We start from the raw sequence: 15,544 nt of genomic DNA, 5'->3' as shown, positions 1-15,544 counted from the left end.
TTGAAACAGTCTTCAAAAGAATTTTTTAAATCACTAAAACATATTTTTTAAATGACTAAATGAGACCCAGGAGGAGAACAATAGCTCAAGCTGTCTTTCTTGAAATAAATTTCCTTTTTTCGGCAGGGAGGATTCGTTTGTGAATAATCAGCTCTGCCCAGTTTTGTTCGGAGAGTCAGAGGGCTTAAACTTTGATAGCAAATGATCTCTAACCCCATTCCCCAATCACCACCATCAATTCTAAATTCTCATCTAGCCACCTGACTGGACATGGAAGGAAAACAGTGGATAATACTGGGACTTCTGCCCCCAGTAAGCACTTAATACAGCCAGTTGAAAAAATGATTGAACAATGAAAATCTCTGCTTAAATGCTCCCAACAGTAACCAGGTGACCGGTGACCGTGATCAGCCCTAGCTACTCCTCCCACCTTGGTCTTGAGCTGTCCACCTTATACTATCATAGTGATACGGTGAACATAAGAGCATAGATGACATTTAGGTTTGTCCTTTTCTGGCCAGCGATTACAGACCCAACTCATGCTCCTGGCCGATACTTCATAAATACCTGATGAATTGAGTAGGTAAGAGCTGGCTCAAATAAAGAGTAATAGATGAAACTGAGCCCTGGCAAACTGAAGATGGAACAGTTTAAGTGGGACAGAGTAATGGTAAAACTGCTTCTGTGGGTAATCACCTCCCATCAGTAGCAGTGGCTGTCCTCCACCTTAATTAACTTAGAAAAAGAAATAGCTGGGCCTGGAGGCCGTCTTACAGGGATGCAATGAGAGGATGAGAGAGACAGAAGAAGCACAGCAAAGATGCCCTAATGGGCTTTCCACATCTAGGTTGATTGATTGTTGAGAAAAGAAAGAACAGCTTGTACTATTCTGGGTAGCATGAGCACTGTAATTTGTGATAGGTATAGGTCATGTATCTATTTTTCTGTCTGACAAGGACAAGGAGCAGCTGGTGGCTGGTACAAACCCAGATTGGCTTGTGTAGGCTATGAACTACGGAGATAGAGCCTTGGTTTTCAATCTGGGCTATAGAGGAGGTAGGGTTGTGGTTAACACTTGTATGTCTGTGCAAACTTAACTGGAGTTAACAGATTTCGGGCTGCAAGAGGGAAAATGAAACTTAATGATTCTAAGAGCTCTGTTCTTAATTTCCTCCTGAGCATGAAAAGAAAGTCAGTTTTATACCTCTCTCTCTCTCCCCTCTCCACCCCCACCTTCTAGTCAATTAAGGATAACAAACATCAGCCTCGCACTGTGCTGGGCGCTGAGGAAGTGAGGTCAGCGTGGCGCAATACTGCGCCTCCGGGACCGGTTTAATACAGAAGGCCGATGAGGGATCATAGAGGGTGGTAAGCATGACAATAGATCCGTGCGTGAAAGCTGCAAGATGCAGTACAGGTAAGGGAGTGATTTACTCTATTGCTATAGATAAAGAGAATTACAGAAAACCTCTCAGTTCATGGCCGTTGAGAACACCGCACTAAGGAATGCAGAAGGCCTTCCTGCATATAATCCTCATGTCCCTCTCCTATAAACTGATTAGAAAAGAGCTGAGGCGTTCCCATCGTGGCTCAGCAGTTAACGAACCTGAATAGGATCCATGAGGATGCAGGTTCTATACCTGGCCTCGAACAGAGGGTTAAGGATCTCGCCTTGCTGTGGCGTGGTGTTGGCCGGCAGCTGTAGCTCCTCTTCTATCCTTAGCTTGGGAACCTTTATATGCCTCAGGTGTGGCCTCAAAAGGAAAAAAAAAAAAGAAGAGAGCTGATAGGTGAACGTGCTCTAAGTTCCTTCCGCCATGTCCCCAACCTCCGTCCTCCCTTTCAGGCCAAGGGGTGAACCTCCTTGCTCAGGCTGCTCCCCAGGCCTCTGTCCCACTTGCACCCCCATGGTGGTGCCTGGGTCTGTGTGCACCTTACTTTATGTCATGATTTTTTTTTTCCTCCTACAAAACTGTGATCTTTGTTTTATTCCCTTTAAACCTAAAAGAGAAAGATCCTCGAAAATGTATTCAGCTGGAGGGTTCTTGTCTTTTACAAGAAGTGCCAGTGTTTCAAGGAAGAAAAGGGCCCCGTCAAGCTGCATGAAGTTGCCACAAGGCGAATGCATGTAATTAAATTTGATACTTGAGTCAAACACAGGGTTTCCTGACATCTTCAAGTTGTTCTTTACCTGCTGCTGAAGCCTGTCCTCATTTCCTCCAATCCTTTCCTAACCCCACCTTCCACCAACCCCCCCTTCACAAGCCCTCCCCCTGCCTGCCTGTTAAACCCCAACCGAGCCCTCCTCATATCAACTGTCCAATTTTGACAAAACTACAACAGCTAAAGTTCAACTTCCTTTATTCAAGGGAACCCTCCATGGGTTGGGGAAGTACAGTTTTGTCCCAGGGGATCCGGGACAAAAATGAGTTTATGGAGAGTTAGAAGCTGCCACTTGGAAGGTCAGGGAGAAGGTGAGTGGGTCCTATTTTTTAGGGAAAGGTGAGGTAGCTAAAGTTGAGTTGGTGGGTTGTCACTGGGGTTTGTTAAGTTTCTTTGACAAGTGTTTCTCAGAAGCGCAGGCTGACATAGGTTTAGATTTGTGACATGGGTCATTGGCTCCATTTTGTGACCCCAAGGCATGCGTTAATATTATTAACACCTGGAGTTCCCATTGTGGCTCAGCAGGTTAAAAACATGACTAGTATTCCTGAGGATAGGAGTTTGATCCCTGGCTTCGCTTGGTGGGTTAAGAATCCGGTGTTGCTGCAAGCTGCAGTGTAGGTTGAGGATGTGGCTCTGATTCCTGCCTTGCTGTGGCTGTGGCACAGGCTGGCAGCTGCAGCTCCAATTTGAGCCCTAGCCTAGGAACTTCCATATGCCATGGGCACAGACTTGAAAAAATAAATAAATATTATCAACACCTGACAGTTTTCCAAGGGGAAAAAAAAATAAAAGTAGTGGCAAAGAGGAAAGTCCCCAATGTCCTCTTGCTATAGCAATGTCAATGTATTATTCACTTTGGGGCATCGATGCAGAATAAGCAATGTCTGTGCATGTTTGTATATCTGAAAAAAATCTCATTCTTGGGATAAATTCCTGCCCTCAGATCCTTAATAGAAGGAAGTAATAAATCCATAAAAGTAAATAAATATTGAAGTAAATTACCAGGGTTAAATGAAGAAAATTCGTGGAGATATTTAAAGAAATTTCATGAACGCCCTGGAATATTCTGCTGTGCAGCAGCAAATCCCTTTACATTTCTGGACAGTCTCCTGAGCCTAGCCATGGGGTATTTAAAAATTAAATTATGGCCAGCTGTCAGACGGAGCCTCAAGATTTTGAGAAAACTAGCAAGTGTTCCTGAAAGGGTACTCTTCCTAAATCCTAGCATTTGCTGTATCAGCTGAGCACTGAAGTCTCTTCCATTCGATTTGGGCTATTTTCTCTGCTTCGACCTGTCATGCCCAGTGTGGCAATGCTCCCCTCGTTCCAGAGAGGAGTCCGCAGGTGCACTCTGAAGCCATTCAGGTCTGTGTAGACTGCAGGGCTTTCCAGGAAACCTCTGAATGTGTGTGACTCCTGGACGGGTTGCTAAACATCGGAGGGTGATGTGCAACAGGTTTGAATACAAACCACAAGTTAAAGGCCTTCAAACCAAAGGGTAGGGCAGACTCACGGTGGTTGCGGAGTGTAAACAGGAAACTTTTATTTAGCAAAAGCTTGGAAGTTTGTTGCCAAAGGAGCTATTCAGGGACACAACAACTCATTACCCTTCACTGCCAAATGAATTCAAACTGTGATCTGTTTTCTGTTTTTCTTAGCCGCCATAAGTCTGTTTTCTGATGGGGCCCAGTTGAATCTGGGAAAAGGGAACTAGAGTCATTAACTGTATACCTCACAGTCTAGATGTGGCAACATTTATAAAGTTGAAGGCAGGGACCAGAATTAAATCCTTATATTACCAGGGAAGCATCCAGGACTTAAAATCAAGTTGTTTCTGGTCTTGATGGGTCTGGCTACAGCAAGCTCCATGGAGAGGGGCTGCAGGAATCAGCCTTATTCCAGCCTTATTCCTTTGACCCTCAAGGCCTTCTTTATTAGACAGGGGATGGCATTCTGCATCCTTTCCATCACTCCACCTTGAATTTTACGCATGTCTGTCCCTGAGGCATTATTTGTGGAAAGTTACCCTGCGGAAATCAGGATGGACTCCATGGGTTTCTTGGTAAATAATTTTGGCAAATAGTATCTACTCTGTTCACTCTGAGAAACTGATAATGTTCTCGGTCATTTTAAAACATCTGAGAAGTTCTGACGTCAAATTTTTTTGTACTCCTTTACACATTGTTTTACCCCAGTAGTTTCAAAATTTATTTAATCATTGTTAAAAGACAAACTGAGGCATATTGCACATTTAAAAAATTTATTTGAGCAAAATCAATTTGTATCAGGCAGCGCCAAGCTGAAGTGGTTAGGAACACTCTGAAAGCAGCTAGAAGAAAGCCTAATAAAGAGGAAGTGAAGAGAAAAGCAAGAAAGAAAGAGAGAGAGAGGAAGGAAGGAAGGGAGGGAGGAAAGAGAAGAAAGAAAGAAAGGAAAAAAGAAAGAAAGAAAGGAAATTATTGATTGGCTACAGTTTAAAGCCCACTTGGCTGCTTGTGATTGTTTATCCTTAGCTTTTTTTTTTTTTTTTTTTTTAACCCTTAAGGCCATTACAGGCTTCGATTTGCTTACGTAGGTCACCATGACTTTAGATCTGCCTCAGTTTGATAGTTTAATTTGTACCACGGAACAATTTTTGCAGAACAAACATTAGCATTTCAAGAAATGAGTGTTCAGCAATACTCATTTTGAAAAAGGCATAAAGACGTGATATGCACCTTGCATAGCAAATTAACATGATACAGAGCTACTCGTGGGTGAGGAAGGATGCTGATGGGTATTTGTGTAAGTCCATGCTCCTGGAGTCTGGGGGAATAATATGATGTAGGCAGTCAATACTGGCCCGGTGATTCCTTGCTTACCTGTGAAAGTGTACTTGGTGGAAGTGACTATTAATTTCAGCTCAAAGGCAAGGTCATTGGCATGGAGGGGGCTCTAACCTTCAAACAGTTCCATCCCAAGAGGGCGCTTCCTGAAGATCACAGAAACCCTGGACAGGGTGGATCCTGAAATCTTATCAGAACCACACAACGATTCGCCTAGGGTGGGCCACATGTGGAACAGACCTTGTGCTCCCTCAAGGGCCACCTACAATACTACGAAGACTAAAAGGAAAGGCAGGGAGGGGGAGACCACACAGACAAAGATCAGCAGGTTTCCTTTTGCGTTAATGATCACCAGTCAAAGCCGATTTGGAATAGGAGCCTTGAGCATAAAGTGAGAACCTCTGGTCTTGGAGGCCTGAATTGAGCTTGCATTCTTCAAGCCCTGCTGTGGTTATAATTTATGTCACTACTGTGGATGGGAGTAGCCTTGGGAAATAGAATCCTTAGTCCGAGAGGATAGCAAGAGCTGGGGGACAAACACTTCATTACTTGAAATTGTTTACCGGAGAGTTGGGGAAAATATCCAAGGGGGAAAAAAAATTACTCGAGAAAAATAAGCCCTGATGGAGTTTTTTTACTCTGACTTTTTTTTTTTTTTTTTTTTTTGCATAAACTAACATCAAAGGCCCCTGTGTTAGTTTGGACACTCCTAAAAGCAGACTCCAGACAGGACTGGATGCACAAGAGACTTATTGGAGGGAAGTGGCTGGAAGGATGAAGGGAGGGGGATGGAGAAGGCAGGCAGAGACAGGCACCAGTGAGAGAAAGTGGATACTCAGGGGTGGGAGGACACTCATCCAACCTGGAGTGCAAGTGTTTTCACTTCACTAGTGTGTGTCATGCCACTCAGGATGGTTGTTCTGCTGCTGCCTGTCCATCCCCTACCCAACCCGTGCCTGCTTTACCCCGTGCACACGGCTGACCTTCCTAGGTACTTGTCCCAGGCCCCAGCTAGTGAGAGCTCATTAACGGGTAGTGGGGACATACCTCTGATGATTTCCCTGGTAACTAATTAGCCAACCTGATGTAATTCCCCATATAACCGGTAATCTCCCCTTCCCCAACAGGAAGGGGGCGTTACGGCCACCATGTCCTGCCCACCATCCACCTCACAAGGTGGGGTGTCGCTCCAGGACCTTGCTTCAGTCCTATAAGCTCCCTCATCCATTAAACCATTGACGTCTCTGTTACTGACTCCAGGTTCTTCCTTCAGTCTTGAAACTGGACAAGCACGGGGCCTTGTAGGTCTGTGGAGTGCAGCCCCCAAATGAGCCACGGACTCCCTGACCTTTCTGATCAGCCCATTTTCATCACTGTAATGGGTCAGTGGGAGCAGGTCCACTATGTGGCTAAGCTTGGCGCATGGTGCTCTCTATCTTCAGGACCCATCGTGTTTCTGTAGCGGCCAGAATGTTGCCCAAATGGAAATATGATAGGGACCACAAGCCCTGCATCCTTTAGGTATTTAGTGGAGGCGCCATTCCTCCCAGGAGGAGATAATGTCAATCAGTTCTGCACCTGAAATTTGGCTCCTGTCTGGGAACCGAGCAGAGAATTTTGACTTTGTATTGGAATTACTGTCCTCAGCCTCCTGCTCCCCTGTTCATCCTTTTTCAGGCTGTAGATTTTTACAGCAGCCTTTCTGGCCGCCATCCGTTTTGCTCCTGGGAATGATATGCTCTATTAACCATCTACAAAACTCCCTGAAGCTCAAGTCCCCTTGGCTTCCTTCTGTACCTGCCAGTTATTACGGTAATTATGTTCTCCTGGCTTCTGGCAGTTAAGTACTGCTACCTAACCTCTAATAATTCAAGGTTCATCCCCACAGATACCATCAAACTCAGGTCTGTCAGCTACATGGCTGCCGCTCCCACTGTAAGCCCTGGCCTGCAGAGGAGAGCTCCCACTAAACTGCTATCCTTTTCATCAGTGCATTATTGGTGGCCTTGGTGAACTGTATGTCCTCTGGACCTTCCTGAAAAACAGAGTGCTCTGCTAGATCTTCTGACCTCATACAATACATCCATGCTGGCATGCCCACATCCCTCAGTCTCTTTATTCCTTTCTCTACCATCTTCCGGGACCCAAGCATTTGCACTTAAACTGGGCCATCACTTTCTCTAGGTTTTAAATAAACACCCCAATAGAGAGTTTGCCTCATCCTCTAGGGCCCTTGCCAGGGTAGGTGTTAAATTCAGTGTCTTGAGAAATTTCCCCCAGGTCAATGAAGTCTTGAATATCCACTCTTAACATTCCATTGTCCTTGATCATATATCCTCAAAATCCAGTATTGGTACAGACTGGCCAGTTTTGTAGCTCCTTCCAATATATGACCTCTTCTTTCTCTTACCTGGCCAATGGATTTTCAATTGACTATCTGTCTTCAATACAGGAGATAAAGTAGGAGTGGCTCTTAAAGGGGGTGCCTCTTGCTTTGTTGGGAAGACGTGTCGGCTGCATCTTCCAGTCTAGAGGGAATGTTAGCTCTTACGAGGTAGGGAACTTGCTGCAAGCTCTGAGGGCTGTCAAGGGGGCCGGGGGTATGTATAGAGCCAACACTCTCATACTTTTTAGCATACTTCCAAAGGCCCTCATCTGATTTTTCAGGGTCTCAACCTTTTCCAAGCTATCTCACTATTGTCTATATCTTAGGAGTTCCAGCTTCAGCAGTCAGATCTCTGGTCAGCTTCTCAGCAGAGTCAGCCCTCCCATCATAGGAAAAAAGGTACTAATAAAGCCCTCTGGTTCTCACACTTACTTTTAAATGCCTGTTAAAAGTGCTCAGTTTTCCATTATCCTTGTGCAGGGTATCAACATAGTTTAGCAGTCACTGACCAACTTCTTTGTTCCACAGACATTGCACTCTCATTATTTTTAAAAAGCTTGAAGCTTGCACCAACCAAGATATTCCCCTGCACCAGGGAGCTTCCCCAGGTCACTACTTGTGAAATCTTTAGCACCTGCAATACCACCTTAGGCCAGAGAACACCTGTGTACTATACACCACTCATGACAGCATCCTTATTGGTCACAGAGCAATGAGCAAGCCAGTCTCAGATGCCACCTTACTGCATTTTCCACCACTTATGTTAGTTCTGCTCCAGTGAGAAGCATATGTCAAAATGGGATTTGATTTAATGGAGGAGATGCCAATTAAGAATTAAGGGGAAGATACCACAGAAGGCAGGGAGAGCCTTTTGGCCTATATACAAGTCTGAAGCCTGTGAAGGCGAGGAGATCTTGAGAAAGCAAAGGGAAGTGAGTAGTAAGAGCTTCAGACTGCAGCACAGTTCTATGAAAATGTTGGCCAATTTGATGTTCTCAAGAAAATCTGCCTATTAAAAGTCTTGTGTTGTTTAGGAATAGTCTTGCATTAGTTCCTTAACCATGTTTCTCTATTAGTTGGAGGAAACCATGGGAAACCTGGTCCTAGCATGCCACTCAGAAGGGTGGCAGTTAATGCCACCAGTCAATCATATTCTCTGCAGCAGGAGATCTGGGTGGCACATTTTCATGGTACCACACCCTCCCTGATACTGTAGGTCCTCAAGACCTACCTGACATTGATTTTTTTTTCTTTTTACACCTGCACCTCTGGCATATGTAAGTTGCCAGGCTAGTGGTTTAATCCAAGCTGCAGCTGCTGGCCTATACCACAGCTACAGCAATGCCAAATCTGAGCCACATCTGTGCCCTACACCACAGCTTGTGGCAATGCCAGATCCTTAGCACTCTGAGAGAGGCCAGGGATCAAACCTGCATCCTCATAGACACTATGCCAGGCTTTTAACCCACGGAGCCACCATGAGAACTCCCTTTAAGACCTATCTGACATTGATGAGCCATTCTACAGAAGGCTGTCCACACCTTAAAGAGGCCTATTCTGAGACAACAGATGATCCCTGTGACTGACTGCTACCAACTACTCTCCAAATAAAAGATGGGAAGAGTCAAGAGGCAGAAGGAGGATATAGATAGAGTGGTAAAAATAGAAGGAAACCAAAACTGAAGGATGGAGTAGTACCTCTCTCTGTTAAAAACAAAACAAAACAAACAAACAAAAAAACCAGAAATGAAGTAGGGAGCTCTAGCTGTTGCACAACAGGATTGGTGGCATCTCTAGAGCACCAAGATGCAGGTTCAATACCAAACCCTGGCCTGGCACAGTGAGTTAGGAACCCAGTGTTGTTGCAGCTACTGAACAGGTTGCAACTGCAGCTCAGATCTGATCCTTTGCCCTGGGGAACTCCACATACCACAGATGGCGAAAAAACAAAACTAAACAAAGTAGAAGCCAGAAAATGAAAGGGCTTAGCCAGCATTAGCCAGAGAAACTGCAACAACCAACAGAGAGAGGACTGAAACAACCACCAGCATGGTTGAGGGAAGGAAAAATGCTATCTGCCTGGCATAGTTTGGGAGTTAGAACTTTAAAGAAAGAGGAAAAGCAAATCCATGCTTCCTCTGGTCCCACCGAAGCTGAGAGTGCAACAGGCTCCCTCCCCTAACTCCACCCAACTAACAAGAAGAATAGAGGAAGAGATGAGATTAATATTGAATTTTAAATTCAATATATTTTTTCTATTCAAGTTTTATTGAAGTATAGTTGATTTACAATGTTGTGATAATTTCTTCCATACAACAGTGATTCAGTTATACACATACATATATCCATTCTTTTTCAGATTCTTTTCCCATATAGGTTATCACAGAATAGTGGGTAGAATTCCCTGTGCATACAGCAGGTCCCTGTTGGCCATCCATTCCATATACAATTGTGTGCATACGCTAATCCCCAAACCCCAAATCTATCCCTCCTCCCACCTATCCCCTTTTGTAAACATACATTTGTTTTCCAAGTCTGTGAGTCTGTTTCGGTTTTATAATGTTCATTTGTATCATTTTTAGATTCCACATATTTGTATCATCTTGTATCATATGATATTAGGCATTCTCTGACTTACTTCACTTAGTACAATAACCTCTAGGTCCATCCACATTGCTACAAATGGCATTATTTCATTCTTTTTTATGACTGAGTAATGTTCCATTGTGTACCCATTACTCTGTCAATGGACATTTAGGTTGCTTCCATGTCTTAGCTATTGTAAACAGCGATGCAATGAACATTAGGGTGCATGCTCCTTTTTGAATTATAGTTTTCTTTGGATGGATGCCCAGGAGTGGGATTCTTGGGTCATATGTTAGTTCTATTTTTAGTTTTTTAAGGAACCTCTATACTGCTTTCCATAATGATGGCACCAACTTACATTCCTACCAACAGTATAAGAGGGTTTCCTTTTCCCACACCCTCTCTAGCACTTATTGTTTGTAAACTTTCTGATGATAGCCATCCTGGCCGGTGTAAGGTGGTATCTCATAGTAGTTTTGATTCACATTTTTCTAAATTTTAGCAATGATGAGCATCTTTTCATATGCTTTTTGGCCCTCTATACATCTTCTTTGGAGAAATGTCTACTTAGATCTCCTTTGCGCATGTGTCTTTGTAGATCCATACCCATGGCATATGGAGGTTCCTGGCTAGCATCAAATCAGAGCTGCAGCTGCTGGCTTATGCCACAGCCACAGCACTGCCAAATCTGAGCTGTCACAGCAACACTGGATCCTTTAACCCACTGAGCAAGGTCAGGGATTGAATTCACCTCATGGATACTAGTTGGGTTCTTAATCCGCTGAGCCACAATGGGAATTCCTTTTCTATTTTTTGATTTTTTTTTTTTTTTTGATATTGAGCTTCATGAGTTGTATGTATATTTTGGAAATTAATCCCTTCTGGGTTGCTTCATTTGCAAAAATTTTCTCTCGTTCTGTGTTGTTTTGTTTATGGTTTCCTTTGCTGGCAAAAGCTTTTAAGTTTAATTAGGTCCCATTTGCTTATTTTTGTTTTTACTTTCATTACCCTAAAAGGTGGATCCAAAAAGATGTTGCTGTGGTTTGTGTCAAAGAGTGTTCTATGTTTTCCTTTTAGAGTTTTATAGTATCTTAAATTTAGGTCTTTAATCTACTTTGAGTTTATTTTTCTGCATGGTGTTAGAGAATATGCTAATTTCATTCATTTACACGTAGCTGTCCAGTTTTTCCAGCACCACTGATGAAGAGACTTTCTTTCTCAACTGTATATTCTTGCCTCCTTTGTCACAGATTAGTTGACCATAAATATGTGGTTTATTTCTGGGCTTTCTATCCTCTTCCATTGATCTAGGATTCCACTGAACTAGATCTGCCATCTTGGGCCTACTTGGTTCTAATCAGTTTATATCATATTCTCAAGGATAAAAAGAATGAGGAAAAGAATGTGTACACACACACACACACACACACACACACATACATATATATGTATGACTGAGTCGCTTTGCTGTACAGCAGAAATTGACAGAACATTCTAAATCAATTATAATAAAAATAAACTAATTAAATAAAAAATAAAAGCAATATCTTAAAAATAGAAAAAATAAACAATGAATAAACATTGCAAAATACAAACAGATTCACAACTATAGAGAATGAACTGGTGATTCAGTATTGAGAGGGAAGCGATGGAGGGGTGGTAAGCTAGGAGTAGGGGTTTAAAAATACAAACTACTGGAGTTCCTTCTGTGGCAAAATGGGTTAATAATCTGACTGCAGTGGCTCCAGCTGTGGAGACATGGATTTGACCCCAGGCCTGGCACAGTGGGTGAAAGGATTCAGCACTGCTGCAGTATAGGTTGCAATCCCTGGCCCAGGAGTTTGCATATGCTGTGGATGTGGCTAGTGAAAAAAAGTACAAACTACTAACTATAAAATAAATGAGCTGCAAAGACATATCGCCATGGAGAAAATAGCCAATATTCTATAATAGCTTTAAATGAACTATAATCTATAAAAATATTGAATCAATATGTTGTATACCTAAAACTCATATAATATCTTAACTGTACTTCAATAAAAAAATAAAAGAGGTAAACAATAGGGTCAAATCACCCCAGGTGGAGAACCGTTGCTTATGTCTGCCTGGGTTTTATGGTTAAAAAGCAGTAAGAAAAACAAAGCAAAACAAAATCCTTGTCTAATACAGGTCAATTGGCATATATGAGATGCCATGACTCCAAAGCAAGAAAGCAAAGCCAGTCCTCAGCTGGGTTACTGTGGGAATCAAGCCTACTCCAAAGGTTTGTAGTGGGAGTTACATGTGCTAAATACATGAGCATGCCTGACAGTTGTCTTGGCCCGTATTAGTCTTGGGAAGCACTTGTTGAATCTGAATGCTGATTGATGTAGGATGTCTTTGGAAAGATGTGTAATTTAGCAAAAACTGGCAACAAAGTCATTTTGAGTTTGCCGTCAGCATGTTCAGCTGCTTTAGTGGTATTTTTTTCATGTCCCAGTGTTTGTAGTTTCCATCCTCTGAATCTTTTCTCCGATGTCCATGCCAACTGCTGCATCAGCAGCCCATGCAGAAGGCACTGCTGGTCTATCAGAGTGTTGAGGTAAAACTCCTGCATACAGTGGGGAGAGATGCCCACGAGCAATTTAAGTATTTCAGAATAATTCATAATGTCAGCAATAACATAGCTTCATCAGCATATGAATAATTTTTTAAAGTTTCCTCTTAAAAATACAGTAAGATCAACATGATAGTCTTCATCTTTAGAACAATTTCCAAAGGAAGGGGCTGTATTATTTACATCAACAACATAACATTTTCGATGTGCAGAATGAAAGAATGAAATGGCTTATTTTTAGTATTTGGGATCCTCTCACCTCTTTATCTTCTGTTGCCATTTATAAAAAACAGAATGATAGTTAACCATTTTCAATTATTCACTTTGGTCAAATTTTAATTTAGTCACTGTCCTATTAAAATTCATTTTGATATATATGGAGCCTCACTATCACCAAAGCCAACATTTGACAAAAGTCATTTTTGGAGTTCCCTTGGTGCTGCAGTGGGTTAAGAATCCAACTGCAGCAGCTAGGGTCGCTGCAGAGGCGTGGCCTGGTTTTGCCACAGTTGCGGCTCTGATTCAAACCCTGGCACAGGAACTTCCATGTGCTGCGAGTGCAGCCATTAAAAAAAAAAAAAAAAAAAAAAGAAAGAAAAAAGTCATTAAATGAATCTAAAAACTGATTTCCTGGAATCTTCTAGAATGCTTAAACCATCTTTAGTTTAGTTTTGACTTTGACACAAAAAGTGAAATTACTTAGGGGAAGGAGTTTAACTCTGTGTGTGTTTTTTGAAAAGTCATTGCAGAGGCTACTAAATTATTAGGCAAAGGAACACTTTTAAATTTCATCTTTTAAAAATCTGTCTCTATCTCATATCCAAATGTTTGCATTAATAAAATTTTAAACAAGGAGAAGCTTTTTAAAAATACACAAGTGTGCAACATGGCATTTTCTAGAAATCTAAATGGAAAATATTTTTCCCAAACGGGATATATAGCTTAAGTGGCAGGTTCTGCCTTATTTCCTGGCCCAGGCTTGAGCATGAAAGGTCATGCTGTCCTGCAGAACAGGTCTCCATGGCCTTGGGTGTACTTTCATTTTGCTATGGGAGAAGGAAAGAATAAAGAGAACTGTTTTCCTCTGCTTTCAGGCAGGGGCAGCTCATCTCTTGGCAAGCCTGCTGCATTCCTTCTGGTTTTAGAAGCAACCCACACAGAGTCCTGCAAGTCTTAATACCCTGGGACTTCTCTGTATGCCTGAGAAGCATTTGAAATCTTATTTGAGACATAGGCTAAAAGGCAGCTACCTGCTCTTGCACAGGTATTACCTGAATGATCAGGTCTTAACCTTGGCCCCGAGCCCCTCTATCCCATGTTTGGTGAAGGTGCCTTAAAAATGTCCCCTTCGGGGAGTTCCCGTAATGGCGCAGTGGTTAACGAATCTGACTAGGAATCATGAGGTTTCGGGTTTGGTCCCTGGCCTTGCTCAGTGGGTTAAGGATCCGGTGCTGCCATGAGCTGTGGTGTAGGTTGCAGATGTGGCTCGGATCTGGTGTTGCTATGGAGTGTGGTGTAGTCTGGCGGCTACAGCTCCGATTAGACCCCTAGCCTGGGAACCTCCATATGCCTCAGGAGTGGCCCTAGAAAAGGCAAAAAGACAAAAAAAAAAAAAAAGTCCCCCTCTTCCTTATTCAGGGCTGCCTTGGGGACCTGCCACAAGCCCCTGCTCTACCAGTCCCACCACTTCTCCAGACATCACTTTAGATCTAGTCCCTGCCCTCTGCCAGCCCCAAGACCATGACTTACTGTGTCTCATGGTGCTCTTATAAAGAAGCCCAATTTTCTTTTTCTGTACGCAGACAGATCACAGTTACTTGTGGTTGAGGATTTACTCCTTTGGAAGGGAGGGGGATTTACTCTATTGTAGGAATTATAAAGGAACCATCCTGGGGGCCTTGCATGCTTAAGGCATATACCTTTCTGAGCAGGTGGTAAAAATATAATATCTTGGTTTTAGAGGCATCAAGACTGGAAGATATGTTCACATTCATCTACGCTTAAAGACAGAACCAAATACCATTCTCATTTTGTGATGCAGTTTTGGAGAAAAACAGTGCTGTTCCTTGTCAATGTCTCCTGCAGTAACAATAAAGATGTCTGCACCAGGCACTGTGGGAGATGGCGAGATGGTCCCTCGCCAGCAAGTGGATTGAAGCTACTTCCTGTGGCAAGACTGCTCACTTGCAGCTGAAGTGAACTGGAAAGAATGATGGACCTGGAGACAGACCAATAATAATAATTAGCAACAGCATAGATCATGTTTTTTTAATCCTCACGTAATCCTTAAAATAGTGATAACTAGTACCCCTATTTTAACCAAAGCATGAAGTGGCGAAGGAACTTGCCCAATCTCTGATTAATAATTAATGGAGGCATGACTCAAACATAGCTATCTGATTCCAGCATCTGTGTTCTCCACCCCTGGCTTATCCTGCTCCAGAGAATGTAGATTCATATGGGTTCAGGTTTTGGAACTTAGTTGTGGCTTTATCTTGCTTTGCCTCAGTTACTTTTCTTATTTAAAGGGTACTTATCTCAGAGGACCTTTCTGGAAATGACAGAGATAATGGATGTGGGAATAAAAATAGTTAGATTTTTGGGTCTGTCACTCTTATAACAGGATGTGGTGCATTGCTGAGCTTACGGAAATGCTGTGGAGTGACTTCCAAGAGATGCTTTTCATAACTGATATGTCTCTATCTTTGTGCCCTGATCTTTTTAGAAACTCAGTTTTTGACTTACATATTATTTTGTGACCTAGTTGAGTTTCAAATAAAACACCTTGACATGGGCTCTGCGAACCTGGATTAATTGCCAGGTTTGTCACTCTGATCCTTAAAGAGGAAACAACAAAGGTTGGGACAACATCTGGCATGCTTATCACGGGCAGTAACATGGTCAAAACACAAATTTGGAGCTTTAGTCAAGGTTTGTATCTGAGAGGAAAAAAAAAGAAAACAAAAACTAATGCCATTTAATAGC

The 15,544-nt window shown here is 42.6% G+C and overlaps 1 long non-coding RNA gene across 4 annotated transcripts in view; it reads right to left on the bottom strand.

Moving 5' to 3' along the window:
- Positions 1-12,058: 12,058 nt before the first annotated feature.
- Positions 12,059-15,544, bottom strand: part of LOC125110976 (uncharacterized) — a 63,930-nt gene continuing 60,444 nt past the window's right edge. For 3 of the 4 annotated variants that reach the window (XR_007130781.1, XR_007130783.1, XR_007130782.1), the window contains 2 exons: positions 14,580-14,777; positions 12,059-12,553 (listed from right to left, as the gene is read on the bottom strand). This is a non-coding gene — a long non-coding RNA (uncharacterized LOC125110976). Of the gene's footprint in view, positions 12,554-14,308; positions 14,778-15,544 lie in introns of all 4 variants that reach the window. The other variant, XR_007130784.1, reaches the window with a different exon arrangement.

This window comes from Phacochoerus africanus, chromosome 11 (genome assembly GCF_016906955.1).
Source record: "Phacochoerus africanus isolate WHEZ1 chromosome 11, ROS_Pafr_v1, whole genome shotgun sequence".
Lineage (NCBI taxonomy): Eukaryota > Metazoa > Chordata > Mammalia > Artiodactyla > Suidae > Phacochoerus > Phacochoerus africanus.
The sequence above is the reverse complement of the archived record's forward strand: the minus strand, read 5'-3'. Positions and strand labels throughout refer to the sequence as shown.